The sequence below is a fragment of the Barbus barbus genome (genome assembly GCF_936440315.1).
Source record: "Barbus barbus genome assembly, chromosome: 4".
Classification (NCBI taxonomy): Eukaryota; Metazoa; Chordata; class Actinopteri; order Cypriniformes; family Cyprinidae; genus Barbus; species Barbus barbus.
In genome coordinates, this window is record NC_136732.1 from 5,755,077 (window position 1) to 5,769,969 (window position 14,893).

General features: G+C 36.4%; 1 long non-coding RNA gene across 1 annotated transcript in view; it reads right to left on the bottom strand.

The window, feature by feature from the left end:
- Window positions 1-14,893, bottom strand: part of LOC306867355 — a 1,261,287-nt gene that overhangs the window by 951,258 nt on the left and 295,136 nt on the right. The window lies entirely within an intron of this gene.

Below are 14,893 nucleotides of genomic sequence, written 5' to 3' on the forward strand. Positions count from 1 at the left end.
ATCAATTTCTGACTTATTTCAATATACATGAGAATCCTGGCACCGGACCCATGCACTCTCCCAACAACAACTTTACAAACATATAGTTAGACAGATGAATAAGGGGAGTGAATATATAGACCTACAAGATTCAACGACCTCACTAGGGCCGTTTCTGAATGAGTGAACATGTCAAAGTGGATTGAATGCACATGCAACCGGATTCATTCCTAAATAAACTGATTCCCCCCTCAGGGCATGGGAAATGTTTTGAAGGAGACCGTGTAGTAAATCAACCCTCCCTGCTAAGGGTGACAGGATTCTCTCTGGTGCACCATACTCTCATTGAAATAAATAAATCAAGCAGAGCATTCCTGGCTGTTCCACCCCTGAATGTCGACGTACTCTCATACCACCCTGGTGTGCCTACAGCAACCGTTTTTTTTTCTCTCTCCCTTTCTTAGATGAATTCTTTATTTAATTTCTACTTATTTATTTCAATAATTTCTCTCCCTCTCTTTATTTATTTTGTATCCATTCAATTATTATCTTTCTTTATCTTTGTCACGGTCCTGCTGGTGTGCCCTGATTGGCCACCAGATGTCACTGTGTTTGTTTGAGCACATGGCTTGTTGTTTGTGGTTTGTGCCATGTGCTCTCCTGTCTAGTGTCTGACCCCGCCCTCCTTGTTATCTCATTATTGTTTCAGTGACTTCACCTGTGTCCTCCTCTTTGTCTCCCTATTTATTCTCCTGGTGTCTGCAGTCCTGTGCAGTTTCGTTGTTTTATGTAAGATGTTTGACGTCGTGTGTTTGTTTGCAATCGCTGCCTGCCTGCCTACCTGCCTGTTTTTCCCCCTCGGGGTGGTTTTTGTTTCATTTTATTATTAAAGGACCCACCATTCTCCTGCACTTGAGTCCTCGCCTCATCTCTCTTCCAGGGCCATGACAATCTTCCTTTTATTTTTGAACTTTCTTTCCTTTTCCTCTATAAACATTCTGCTCTGACCTTCTACAAAGAGGCTGTTCTATCTATCTATCTATATATATATATATATATATTAGTATATACATACATCCAAATCTCGTGAGAATTAGTGCACCAGCCAGGTGAATATTTATGATTCAAACATACTTTTTTGCTCGCCTACTATATAGTGGGGAAGTATGCGGTTTTGAACGCAGTCAGACACCTTGATTCTGAATGAATCAGCCATTTCTGTATGAATCAAAAGCAAAGTCCACTAAAGGAGGTAGAGCTTTTTCACATTTGGCTCCCAAACTCTGGAATAGCCTTCCTGATAACGTTCGGGGTTCAGATACACTCTCTCTGTTTAAATCTAGATTAAAGACACATCTCTTTAGCCAAGCATTCACATAATGCATTTTATAATCTTGTACTGCAGTTATATCTGATCAGACGTACATTATTATTATTCTTTAGCTTGGGTTAAACAAATCATTTTTTGCTTAGATGGAACAGCAGCTACGCTAATTATGTCTCTATTTGTTTCTCTGTTGATTAACATCCCGTGGTAACTAGGAATGACAGAAGCTTCAGTCTGGATCCAACCCTTAAATGATCTGAGATGACCGAACACCTGAGAAAAGATGATGCCAACCCCTCAGAGGATGCCAATGCTCAGACAACATACAGAATGACCAAATGTTGCCATAAGTTAAATATTAAGTTTCTGCAATATATAAATAAATTGTGGAAACTTAAATTCAAGTTTATTTGTATAGCGCTTTTTACGATATAAATCGTTGCAAAGCAGCTCTACAGGGAATTATTTCATTACATAGTATCAGTTCTTCCCACGGTCCTGTAGAGCAGGGGTTTTCAACCTTTTAGGACATGCGCCCCCCTAAGTTTGTCTAATTTCACTCGCGCGAGTGAAATTAGACAAACTTAGGGGGACGCATGTCCTAAAAGGTTGAAAACATTAAGAAACATTAAGAAACATAAACATATAACCAGTTTACCTGATTCAGTGTGATGGCTGAGCTTGTTTCTGAGATAACAACATGCCAATCCGTGGTTGGATTTCTGACATGACTAACCGTAAATCATTTTACCCCATTCTCACTGTCGCCGAACAGCGGGAGTCAGATTGCCCCCTAGCGGATGGCTGAAGAATTGAAAGCTCGTATTCATAATTCTTCAAGGCAATGTCTCTGAATTAATTGATGCTCGCGCCCCCCTTGACAGGTGCTGGCGCCCCACAGATTGAAAACCCCTGCTGTAGAGGATAAAGCAGTATGGAAAATGGATGGATGAATGTATCAATTCTTAATTTAAATAGTTTTTAATTATGATTTTTGCATAGTTAATAGCTAAGTAATTGAGAGAATCAGGTCCCAAATTTCATTGCTGAGTTTATCTTGTGTTGTGTCTCTGTTTTATTTAATATAGTTTTTTTGTGAACAATTTTTTATTTTATTTAAAGGCAAACTCAAACAAAAAGATAAATAAATAACATGCATGAAAATACAAAAACTGCAGTTTGGGGAAGCCGATCAATGCAAACAGAAGTGCCCCAAAGGGGACAAACAAAGTCCATGCAGCAATTTGAAATGGATCATTCGATGATCAGGGCTCTTCGAGGATGATTAGGTTGTCTCCCAAATCCGATCAGAAAACAAAGTTGATGTTTTTTTAACCCCACTTTATTACTCGTGTGAATTTGAAGTTATTCTGTTCTCTTATAATAGGGCTAATGACAGTGTTATAAAGAATGGTACTGGCTGTCATGTTACGGTCACTGATTAAGACTGGGGAGGACGGCAGCCTGGGTTTTTTCCCCCTTGTCTGCAAAGTTTTAAGCCGTGAATCGATCTTTTTTTCGTATTTATTTCCTTATTTATTTATTGTCATTGAACATAAGATCTGATTAACGTGGATCTTATTATTATTAGTCTTCTCTGCTAGATGTCACCCTCTTCTTTACCTTGCTTGTCGTTACAACGGAGAGCCTGTCAATTACTTGTTGATTCAGAGTTTGACATGGCGAACACAGGTGATCCCTCGACGCTAATAACACCTTTAAACAAAAAGGCAGCGGTATGGAAGCATTTGTCATGCTGATGTGAAATATTGTAGTAATACTACAAATCTGCGGAATCATTTGACAAGACATTCCCCCGAAGTGCAACACCCCACCGACGAAAAGAAAACCGGACATTTTAAATGCCTTAACTAGCAAAATACCTCATAATTCACCTCGTGCACAAAAGATCACCGAGACGATTGCAATTTTTATTTGCAAAGATATAAGGCCAGCATTGTCGAAAACGACAGATTCCGTTACATGTTGAACATACTGGAGCCACGTTATTCTGTTCCTAGGCCCAAAGGTGAGCATAGAGGTGATCCCAAGACTTTACAACGAAGTAAAAATAAATATTGCTGTGTCCTTACAGTCAGCGGACGGGGTGGCCCTCACGTGTTCATTTCTTGACTAGTATTGGTGCTGCCAATACTACAGGGAAACTATGTAGTTTCCCTGTTGTATTGTATGAAACTAACATAAACAGGCTTCACAATGTATTACAGTCTCTGTTATATGTGTACTAATAGCCACCGCAAACTTGAATAGTTGAGCGAACCATTAAATATATAATTTAAACATGTAAACTAAATTAATGAATACAACAAACATGCCCCATCAGAAGAAATATAATTAAAACATCATAATACTGTATACACCCATCAACAGTCTATAAAATGAATATTTGAGAATTAGATATATGAACAATATTATAGACCAAGATCACCATAAACATACTTTTAAATCAAATGGTGATTCCTCAATACATTGCTCTTTCCATTACAAACACACAATTATAAACTCAATGAACATCATATTATTACGGGTAATCAGTGTGCTGGAGCTTTTAATCCTTCAGATTTCATTATATTAACAACAAATCTGTCGCGGCACGTCCGAGATTGAAACGCCATTTTCATTAAAAAAAAGACACAGAAAGTGTATATTATCATCTTAAAATAGTATACACATATTTTCAACATTTTGTTCATGTTTTATGTCCTTGGGGATAGCGTTCACCCACCTATTTGAATAAAACGATAAGACAGACACGTTGTGCTGTCCCAGATAGCACACGTACGCCTGCAAGATGTCTGTTAAAGATCTCTTGATCTGGAAAGCATCTGCTGTCTACAAACGTCTGGCAGACGTCTTTCAGATGTCAATTTTACATACATTCTAAACATCTTAAAGACATCTAATAGACGTCTACTTGACATCTAAAAGGAAACGTCCTATATATGTCTTGCAGATGAGCAAACACTATAAAAAATGTCTTGCAGATGTAAATGCAGACGTCAAATAGACGTCTCCGAGATGTACGTGTGCTATCAGGGGTCGCTCTTGTAATGGCTTCTTCTCCGCGACTCACTGTTAACCACTCAGTCTCTGTTCAGCAGTGTCTCCCCCTGCTGTCCACTGGGTTATACCACAACATTCAGTTTAATCACAGTACTTGAAACATCAAAAATACTTGAAAAAACAAACAAATTATTCCTGTGACTACACATACAGGGTGTCACATGTGTAGCGCATATATAGTGCAGTGATCCTGGGATGTGAACACTATAAAGTGGGGCAATTCCAACGTCGTAAGGACAGTCTGGTGCTTCTGACTCACAGCCTGTACGTAGTTTCGATATTTCAAGAATTTGTTAACTTACTGACTATTCAAACGTGAGTTTTGAGCAGTGCAGAGTAGTGCTTGTTTGGCGTTTCTACAATCACAAATGCAGAGCTATGTTTACGCTGCACAACATGTAAAAAGACTGTGTGAGTCATTATAATCAGTCATTGGCTGCATATACACTGCAGAATAGAATAATATTTAGGTGGTAGATATTGTTAAGCATTTTTTTTTTTTTTTTTTTAGTAATTAACCCTCTAAGCGCCAAAGTCGCAAAATTGCGACAAGACGTCATACTTCATGAAATGGGCTGTAGTTCCTAATCTGGTGTAATGGCTCATTTGTATTCCCTTCCACTAGATGGCAGACATGTAGTACTTCGATTCTAGACCAAAATTGTTCGAGGAAATAGCAGAGTAAGTGAGCTATCGTGTCATTGATGCGGAAGCAATTCAGTTCATAGCGTCTGAGTAAATTGTGAGATTTGTGAGAGAAAATCGCCAAACGGCTAATAAAAGTTGTACTGTGAGGATGTGTTGCAAATGTCATTCGCCGATTCTGACTCTGAAGGGGAATATTTGCCTTTTGGAAATGACGATCGGCCGTCTAATGATCGCGCTTCTCCAATGGTGCCATGGTGCCGCGCGCAAGGCGCGATCGTTCACAAAGCACAAACAAGTGATTATTTCAACACTTTGCCCAACGGGGATGAGGGTGGCAGGGGTGGACGTGGTCTTAGTGTCCATAGGAGAGCTGTTGCTCTCTGATAATCGGCCAGATTGCGCTGTTTGTTCTGATCGCGCGCTCCAAGGGCCGCCGGCAGACAGTACAGGTGCAGTCAGTTTGGGGTAGGTCTGTGCGCTGTGCCATGCAATGAGAGGTACCATACTCTCAAGAACTATAAACTGTCACATAGATACCTGATTGGACAGATAGCTGGTCAACTGATCAAACAATAGGCACATGTATTTTACTATGGCACAGTAATATAGTAATAATTTACTACTTTCTCCTGTTTTACTGTTGATTTCCTCTTTTCCTGATCATTTGGAATGAGGATAAAAAGACAAAAAAACAACAACAACATGCAAATAAGTTCAAACATCCATTCAATATCTATTATTTCCTGAATATTACTGATGAACTGATCAAAAAGTAGGCTACTGTTCACATGCGTTTTACTACTATATAGTATAGTAATATAGTAATAATTTAGTACTTTCTCCTGTTTTATTGTTGGTTTCCTCTTTTCTGATTATTTGGAATGAGGAGAAAAAGACAAAAAAACAAACAAAAAAATCAAACATCAATTCAATATCTACTATTTCCTAAATATTATGAAATTCAAGAGGGCCGCCCATGATGACATCATAATATGCAAATTAGATGAGTATATTTACACCCCACATAAACTTTCGGTCATGCCCAACATTTTTCTAATTTACAGTAGATCTCTATCTTTAAGCCATTTCAAGCCACAAGCTTTTGAAATCTTGATGTCAAAATCCAGCATTTTTTCCAAAAAACCCTGGCGCCTAAAGGGTTAAATCCAAATTTGTTCATCAGTGATTGTACTGTATATCAAAGGCAGGGACATCTTTGTGTGTATTTTATTTTGTGGTTTCAATGGATTGAATGGACAAAATTATTACGCTGCTGTTTTATTGTTTCTGTTTCATTTGTCTGTACTGCAAAATGTTTAAAAAAACCTCACTTTTCAATGACTTAGGAGTTGCATTTACAGGGGAAAATCCTACCCGACCGCTTACACAGCAGGCGCAAATGCACGTATCCGATTCATATCTGATTTATTTCCATATATTAATGAGGCCATTATGTCTTCACTGAATGCAATTAGATACCATTTTGAAATATATTCCAAATCTAAAAAGACAAATAAAAGAATTGAAGCCTTTCAATTTCATTACCATTTATACAAACTTAGTAATAATTTTGTGCTGTAATGTATGTAAACATGGGCCATGTAACATATACTGCAGTAAATTCTAATCAGTAGGTATAGTTTCATGCTTGTTTTATAAATACATTTTACAACATAATAAATTGTGTTATGCTTCTCATTGTTCTATGAGTGATCGAATGAGTTTGAGTGTCAAACTGTGCTAGTGTTATTGGCTGGTCACAAAGCACTTTTCATTCTATCGACTTCCATTTACATGTAGACAAATGTGGGAAACAGTAAACGCAAGCTCAAGAAAATTGTGTTGCATTCTAAATGTACATTTTGATTAACTCTGTGTGATGAACGTGTGACCAAAAATCAGTATGTCAAACTTGGACCTCTAAGCTGAATTAAAAGAACAGAAACTTTAAATCTGCAGCACTGCAATAAAGTGGTGTAGATTGCATATTTTTATATTTTGGTTCTATTAGCATGTTTTTGTTTGATTTTTTACACATTTCTCAATACTTGGGTCAGTTTATCAAAACTCTTCCAACACTTTGCTAACCAACTTTCAGCTTGGGGCAGTAAATTTCACATTCAAAATGCATTATCAAACATTACATTTAGTCATTTAGCAGATGCTTTTATCCAAAGCGACTTACAAAAGAGGACAATAGAAGCAATCAAAACCAACAGATCAATAATATGCAATAATATGCAAACTTTGTCTCATCAAACAATGACCTAAAAACTACCCACAGGAGGCATTTCACAAGGTTTTTGTTGTTTTTTGTAAAAGTTCTTAAAGCAAGAATAACACTATTGTTTAGAATTAACTGCAGTTAATGGAGTGATCCATGTTTTTCATTGCAATGCAAAATTATTCTTACACTTCTCCTTTTTATAGATGGCAATGAAATGAAAACACCTATCTAGCCAGGGCTTAAAATAACACTTGTCAAGTGCCAAATGCGAGTAAAAATCGTTGTTGTCCAATTCATACAATGTCTCAGAGAAAGCAGTATGTTTAGTACAAATATCAAAACACAAAGCCTGCACTGTAATTATATAAATATTAGTACTGGGCAATGATTAATCACAATTAATCACACCCAAAATAAAAGTATTTGTTTACATATTATATGTGTGTTTACTGTGTATATTTATTATGTATGTAAATACACACACATAAGTATGTTGTTTGCATATTAAATATATTTCTATATAAAAAAAATTATGAATATAAATACATGTAAATATATTTCAAAAATATATACTGCATGTGTGTGTATTTATTTATATATACATAATAAATATACACAGTACATATATTATGTAAACAAAACCTTTATTTAGGATGTGCCCAGCCCTAATAATTACTATAATATTCAGATTGATTAAATAATTTATTATTAATATTACATATAATTTTAATATTTTGATCAGTATAACTGTAATAATAATAAAAATAGTAATAACAATAATTGTATTAATATTATAAATTAGTATACTACTACTACTACTAATAATAATAATAATAGCAATAATACAGTAAAATTACAAAACTAATATGGTAGTAATGACAATTCTTTATTATTTGTTTAATTATATAATTGTATTAAATTAATATTATATATAAATACTATAAATTATATTGTATATTATGTTACATTAATATTAATAATTATTATAACATTCAGATTGATTAAATAAACTATTAGTATGAAATATAAATATTTTTTATCAGTATTATAATTATTATTACAACAGTAAAATTACAAAGGTAATATTTATGGAAGTAATGACAATACTTTACTTATTTGTTTAAGTTTATAAATAATAATTATATTATATATTATTTTACATTTTACTTTACATCATTATATTTTACATCATTAACTCCATGTAGATCACAAACTACTGAAATGGCCGAAAAAAAAAAAAATCTGCAGTATGGGAATATTTTGGGTATCCGAAAAATCTAGTTTGCAAGAAATGTGGATAAATAGTGGCTGCAAAAGGAGGAAATACGTCGAACATGTTCTCCCATATTCGCGAACACCATCCCTCCGTGAAGATAAAGGTAGGCCGTATTATTTCTGTGATGCAGAGGGAATCCTGGAATCCAGTCATGTAATTGGAGTCAATTACAGTATAATACAGATGCCACGTAAAAAGTGCGATTTGAAAGATACTGGAATAAATCAAAATATAGCTGTGCAGTAAATCAAATCGCGATGTGCGTGTCTGTGAATATACAGCGCAAAAAGACTGCTATATACTGTAATTCTATATTCTGAGTGTCTCTGTATGAATGAGCAGTGCCGTTTCGCCTAGTAGATCTAGTACACACTCAAGTACCACGATGCTCATGGTTTTTAAAGTGTCTGCTGTCTCACTCACTATGTGAAGACGTGAACACATGAACATATCCAGAGGCTACTCTGAGAGAACACTTAATCATTTTATAATTTTATTTAAAAGAATAATCATCAAATACACTGACTGAAACTCATAGGTGTTTAGTACAACCTGTCAAAAAAGCTAAAAGTTTGGTTTAGCCTGAAGAAATAATGACTGAAACATTACTATTGTGTATAGTCTTTTATAATAGATTTTTTTAGACCTGTGGACCAGCAGCAGTGGAGGTGGGGAGCCATTCATAAGTTTTACAGTCCACTACCTCTCCTCAGATTGGCAGCTTAAGTGCCATTGTTTGGGGTCTCATTTTTTTCCTGAAGACCACACCTCAGAAAACATCTCTGAGATGTCTGAAAATATGCTCCAGGAATGGAAGATTTCAAAAGAAAGTCTGTGCGGAATTACCACAGACAATGCAACAAATTTGCAGCTTTTTCTCACTTGTTTTGGCCACAATTTAAATCTGGCCATTAGCAAAGCCTTGAAGCTCCAAAGGGTTGAATCTGCTGTCAGGGCATGCAGACACTTGATTCAAGGATTTACTCAGAGTTGGAAAAGGAAGAGAGAATAAAAAAAAAAAAACAGGCAGACCTGGAACTCCCTGAGCATGCCCTCATCCATGACGTGGTAACAAGGTGGGGATCAACTTATGAGATGATCTCCAGGTTCCTGGAGCAACAACAGGCTGTCTGTGCAGTCCTGGCTAGTGACAGGAGTACATGGCATTTCATGCTAAAAGATAATGACATTGCCACTCTTGAGAATGTCAATCAGCTCCTTCAACCACTCTATGACCTCACTGATGCCCTGGCATCGGAGAAACGGGTCACACTGTCCTCACTCACATCGGCACTGGAGCACATTGGCAGCGAAATCTTCTCTGAGCAAGCTGAAGACAATCTGCTCATCAGACAGATGAAGCAAGTAATGAGAGAAGACTTGCAAGGGAGATACACAAAGCAGGTGGAACGAGTGCTACAAATCTCCAGCTTTGTGGATGCCCGATTTAAGGGACCCTTCTGTAAAAACCTGGATGACACCGTTGAGGCATGTGTGGAAGAAGCTGTGAACCTTGCAACAACTTTGGATAGAGAACATCCTCAAGCAGAAAGAGGAGAAAATTGGGCAGAAGCGGGAAGCAGCAGTACTACCACCACCAAAATGTCTATCTGGTTTGTTACAGCGAATCACTTCAGAACAAGGCAACCTCAGGAAATGAGAATGTCAGTGATAAAGTGCTGTCTGAAATGACGATGTACAAGTCTCTTCCCACCATCAGCGCGGACACTGACCCACTGGCATGGTGGAAAATGCATGCTGACGAAATGCCTCTTCTGGCAAATGTGGCCAGAAAGTATCTTTGTGTCCCTGCCACGAGTGTACCTTCGGAGAGGATGTTTAGTACAAGTGGACACATTCTCTCACCTCAGCAGTCAAGAATGAGCCTTGAAAATCTCAACATGCTTACATTTCTTCATCATAACCTGACCTGGAAAAAAAAGCAAAGAAATGCATGCTGCTATGATAATCTTAACAAACATGAAAATATTAACAAACATGACCCTGCACATTTTGCTCTCCCATATATGCTGTTAAAGAGGAAGAACAGTTTGGTTTATTCTTGTCTAATATAAAGAGAAATAACTTATTCCTTATTTTGTTCAAATGGGAGATGTGGTGCTTTATTTTTCTTTTTTTCCCCCCAAAAAGTAGACTCATACTTACATAAAAAGTTTTTTTATTTTCATAAAAAAAAGGTTTGTTACAATAAACCATGTTCAACCAAAAACCATATCTGTTTTTATTCATTTAAGGGTCATTGTAGCTGATGATTATAATAATAATGGTAATTTAATACCGTATACCGCGAAACCGTGACATTTTCTGAGAGGATTATCATACCGTGAAAATCTCATACCGTTACAACCCTAATAGTCACAAACCAATCTCCGGTTCTGATATGAGACAGAAATGGATTTTAAAATCAGCATCTTGTATTTGCTCACTCTGAACACAATATTTAGGCGACGCAAGTCTAAAATTAGATGTAAACCCCCATTATTTTTGGGCAAAGCAAAATTCCGGCTGTAGAAGTCTGACTCTGTCTGAGAGGGAGGTATTTCTTCTATAGCCCATTTCTCTAGGAGTGACACAATCTCCTGACTCAACGCTGAGGCATCTAATGGTACAGAGCACCCACTGCGAGATCCACGTGGCCCAGTAGTCTGCCAGGGGGCTTAACCGTTCTATGCTTGGAAACTGCTGAACTGCAGGTGCTGAAACATCCTCTGATCGCCACTGGGATCTGCGAAAACAGGAAGCACGTGCGGAGAGACCACACTTAATGAAGTCGTAGTTATAACCCGATCCTCCTGCATCGGGCCCTGAAGCACGTGAGTGGCTGGAACCTCTGAATCAGGAAGCTGTCCAATCGCCTGATCGGGCCGACCTGCCCCATCGAAAGTGGGGGCTTTGAGCACTGTCATAAACGAGCCATGCGCGCATGAAAATGAAAATCTGGAAAAGTCTCAAAACAAAGGTGCCTAGCGTTGCCCTTGACTAAAGATGTGTATAGTCGACTAGTAGTCATTCATTTAGGCAAATAATCATCCAATAGTTTGTTTATATTAATAAGTCATATAAATCATAATAATGAGCCTCTAATAGTCTAAAATATGTAGCCATGCATAAAGCTTGCTGGAGGGCAAAAGTAATGATTATGAATGTGTTGGGGAAAAAAACAACAACAAAGAGACTGCCTGAACATTTTAGTTATTAATTAATTACCACATTGAGCACCCGTGTTAATGATCTGTCCATCAAAGTAACTGATTCATCTCATGACCCCTTTAAACATTTAGCTGGCAGAATAGCTTTGGATGTTTTTGTTTTTATTTCTTTCATAGTATTTTGCCACATCTCAGCCTGCAAAATTTTGCTGAGCTGTAATAAATGTGACCACACCTTAATGAGGAATTTTGAGTTCTGAAAATGACATTGCTTTGGGGAAACATATAGACTATGGAGTGATTTTATTTTAAACAAAACATTTTTTTTTTTTTACCATTGTGATCTTTCCTAAATAGAAGGTTTGTGAATGTTGAAACCGAGCAGGGTGACAAGGACTCAATTGAACTACACGAGAGCAGAGGGGTCAGATGATGAGTCTGAGATGCTGGATAAGAAGTCTAACTTAAAATCCAGCAATCTTCTTGAAAAGACCATTTGAAAGACTGAAAGAGACACAATGTTTAATTCAGCTGATGAGGTTGAGAAAGCAAAGCAAAAAAGTCCAACAAGAAAAAAATCAAAACAAGTTGGCAAAATCCTGACACGTATTTGGAACTAAAACAGTACTATTTACTGTGAAAAGGCACAAGGCAAGATCTCTAGACATTTTGAGAGAAGTCATTGAAATGAAATAGACGTTGCGTGGAAGTCTTGGAAACTGGACGTGGCAAGAGTTTTACTTGGCAACAACCAACTGCTGATGAAGCCATTTCTGATTTCCTTCCCTCTCCCGATTGTCTTATTTATGTGAAAAGGAGAGAAAGTGAGATCAGCTGTGACCTGTCTTATACCAACGGCAGCAAAGTGCTCTGTAGGCATATTAGACCTCTCTTGCAAGTCATGCGAGAAGATGAAACCACACAAACAATAATGAAGGGCCAATTGATTTGTCTATATAGTGAATTACTTTATAGAAAGTCTGGTCATGATAAATCACAAGATTAGTACATGATTCCAAAAATGAGGGAGCTGGCCAAGGTAAGTCAAAATCAAAAAAAGTGAGGAACCTTGAGGAGCTTTGTAAGCCTGAGAACTTTCTCCAAGCCATCACTGCTTGTAAGGGAGTGAGCAATTATCAGCTCTTGCTCTGAAGATCGGATACTTCTTGAAGGATGCCTGTCAGTTTAGTTTGGGACAAAGTTTAATGGCAGGCAGAGCCAGTTCTAGACATTTGGAGGCCCTAGGCAAAATTCAAGTTGGAGCCCCCCCCCCCAATAAAAAGCACTTGAAAAAAATATGATTCCTAACCATTTTAGTTATACAACATTTCATTTTAAAATGTGTATATTTTTACTTGTATAGTGCCGGTCAAAAGTTTGGACACATTTTTGAAAGTCGCTTATGATCATCTGCATTTATTTGATCACAAATACAGAAACTATAATAAACTATAAAATTGTGAAAAAAAAAATTTTAAATAATGGTTTTCTATTTTTAGAATACTTTAAAATATAAATTTCTGTAAGTCATAGCTGAATTTTGAGCATCAATTTAGCACATCCTTTAATGAAAATATTAATTTCTTTAAAAAAAATACTGACCCATATTGCAAACTTTTGAACGGTATTGTTACAAAAGATTTCTATTTTACACTGGACAAAATTATAAAACGCAACACTTTTGTTTTTGCCCCCCTTTTTCATGAGCTGAAGACTTTTTCTATGTACACAAAAGGCCTATTTCTCTCAAATATTCACAAATCTGTCTAAATCTGTGTTAGTGAGCACTTCTCCTTTGCCGAGATAATCCATCCACCTCACAGGTGTGGCATATCAAGATCCTGATTAGACAGCATTTTTCCCCCTCCCATTTAGCCAATTGTATCTAGTCTACATATATTGGTATTATTAATATTAATAAATATAAATATTACGTATTGTACCGCTATCGTGGAGGGGAACTTTTCCCTAATTCAGTAAACACGTAGTAAAAGAAACAGTCTGATACCACTAAATCAAACATTGTTCAGTTTGTTATCCAAAACAAAACAACATTGTTCAGTTACGTATAACACGTAAAGCTCACTTTTTCAGTTCATTCCCCGTCCACGAATCCCTCGAATTCTTCTTCTTAAGTGTCCGAATTGAACAGTTGAGTGTAAGCAAGCACAGTACCGGTGTTTACTGACTACGGTAACATTTTTACAGAGCACCTTGATCTATATATAAGGCGCTCCGGATTACAAGGCGCACTGTCGTTTTTTGAGAAAATTAAAGGTTTTTAAGTGCGCGTTATAGTGCGGAAAATACGGTAAGTGTTATGTGTGTATATATATATATATATATATATATATATATATATATATATATATATATATATATATATATATACACACACACACACACAACACTTTCAGTTTATTTATGTATATATATATATATATATATATATATATATATATAAATATAAATAAACTGAAAGTGTTATTGTTAGAGCAGTAATGTAATCATCAACACAATTTATAAGTTACACGCATCTGAGGTACTTAAAAAAAGAGGTCTGGTGTTTGCTTTCTGAATTTGAATATAAACTTCTTTGCTTTTACTTTTGTAGCTAGTCAGCTCATGGCGCGATGTTATTCACTGTACGTGCAAATAAATAGCATCGAGTCTGAAGAAAGAAATAAAGTAAACTAATCCTTTAAATGCTGCTTTTTATTTTTACAGGACAACAGTATGTATTATTACAATATAAGATATATCTATATATTTGTGCTAAAATGTATATTTTTAATAAGTGCTGGGGGGCGTGGCTTGTTGGAGTGACTTGGGAAGTGGTCAGATTTTCCTTCTTTTTTGTCTCTAGCTGATCACATGCCTGAATATAATATATATGTGCAGCTAATAATTAGAGTAGAGTAGCATTTTTAAATATCTAATATCTTTCAATGCATTAATACATTTATTCAACGAGGATGCATTACATAAAAAAACCATACAAAAGATTTTTGAACACAACCTTTCTTAACATTGTATTCATCAAAGAAGTTTGAAAAATTGTGCAGAGGCAGCGAGAGAACATTCCTCAAGTCTGTTTAGACAGTGCAACTACAGCATAGTGATTAATTAAATATAATTACATTTTCATCAACCGGTATCCATGATCACATTACAGAGCTCCA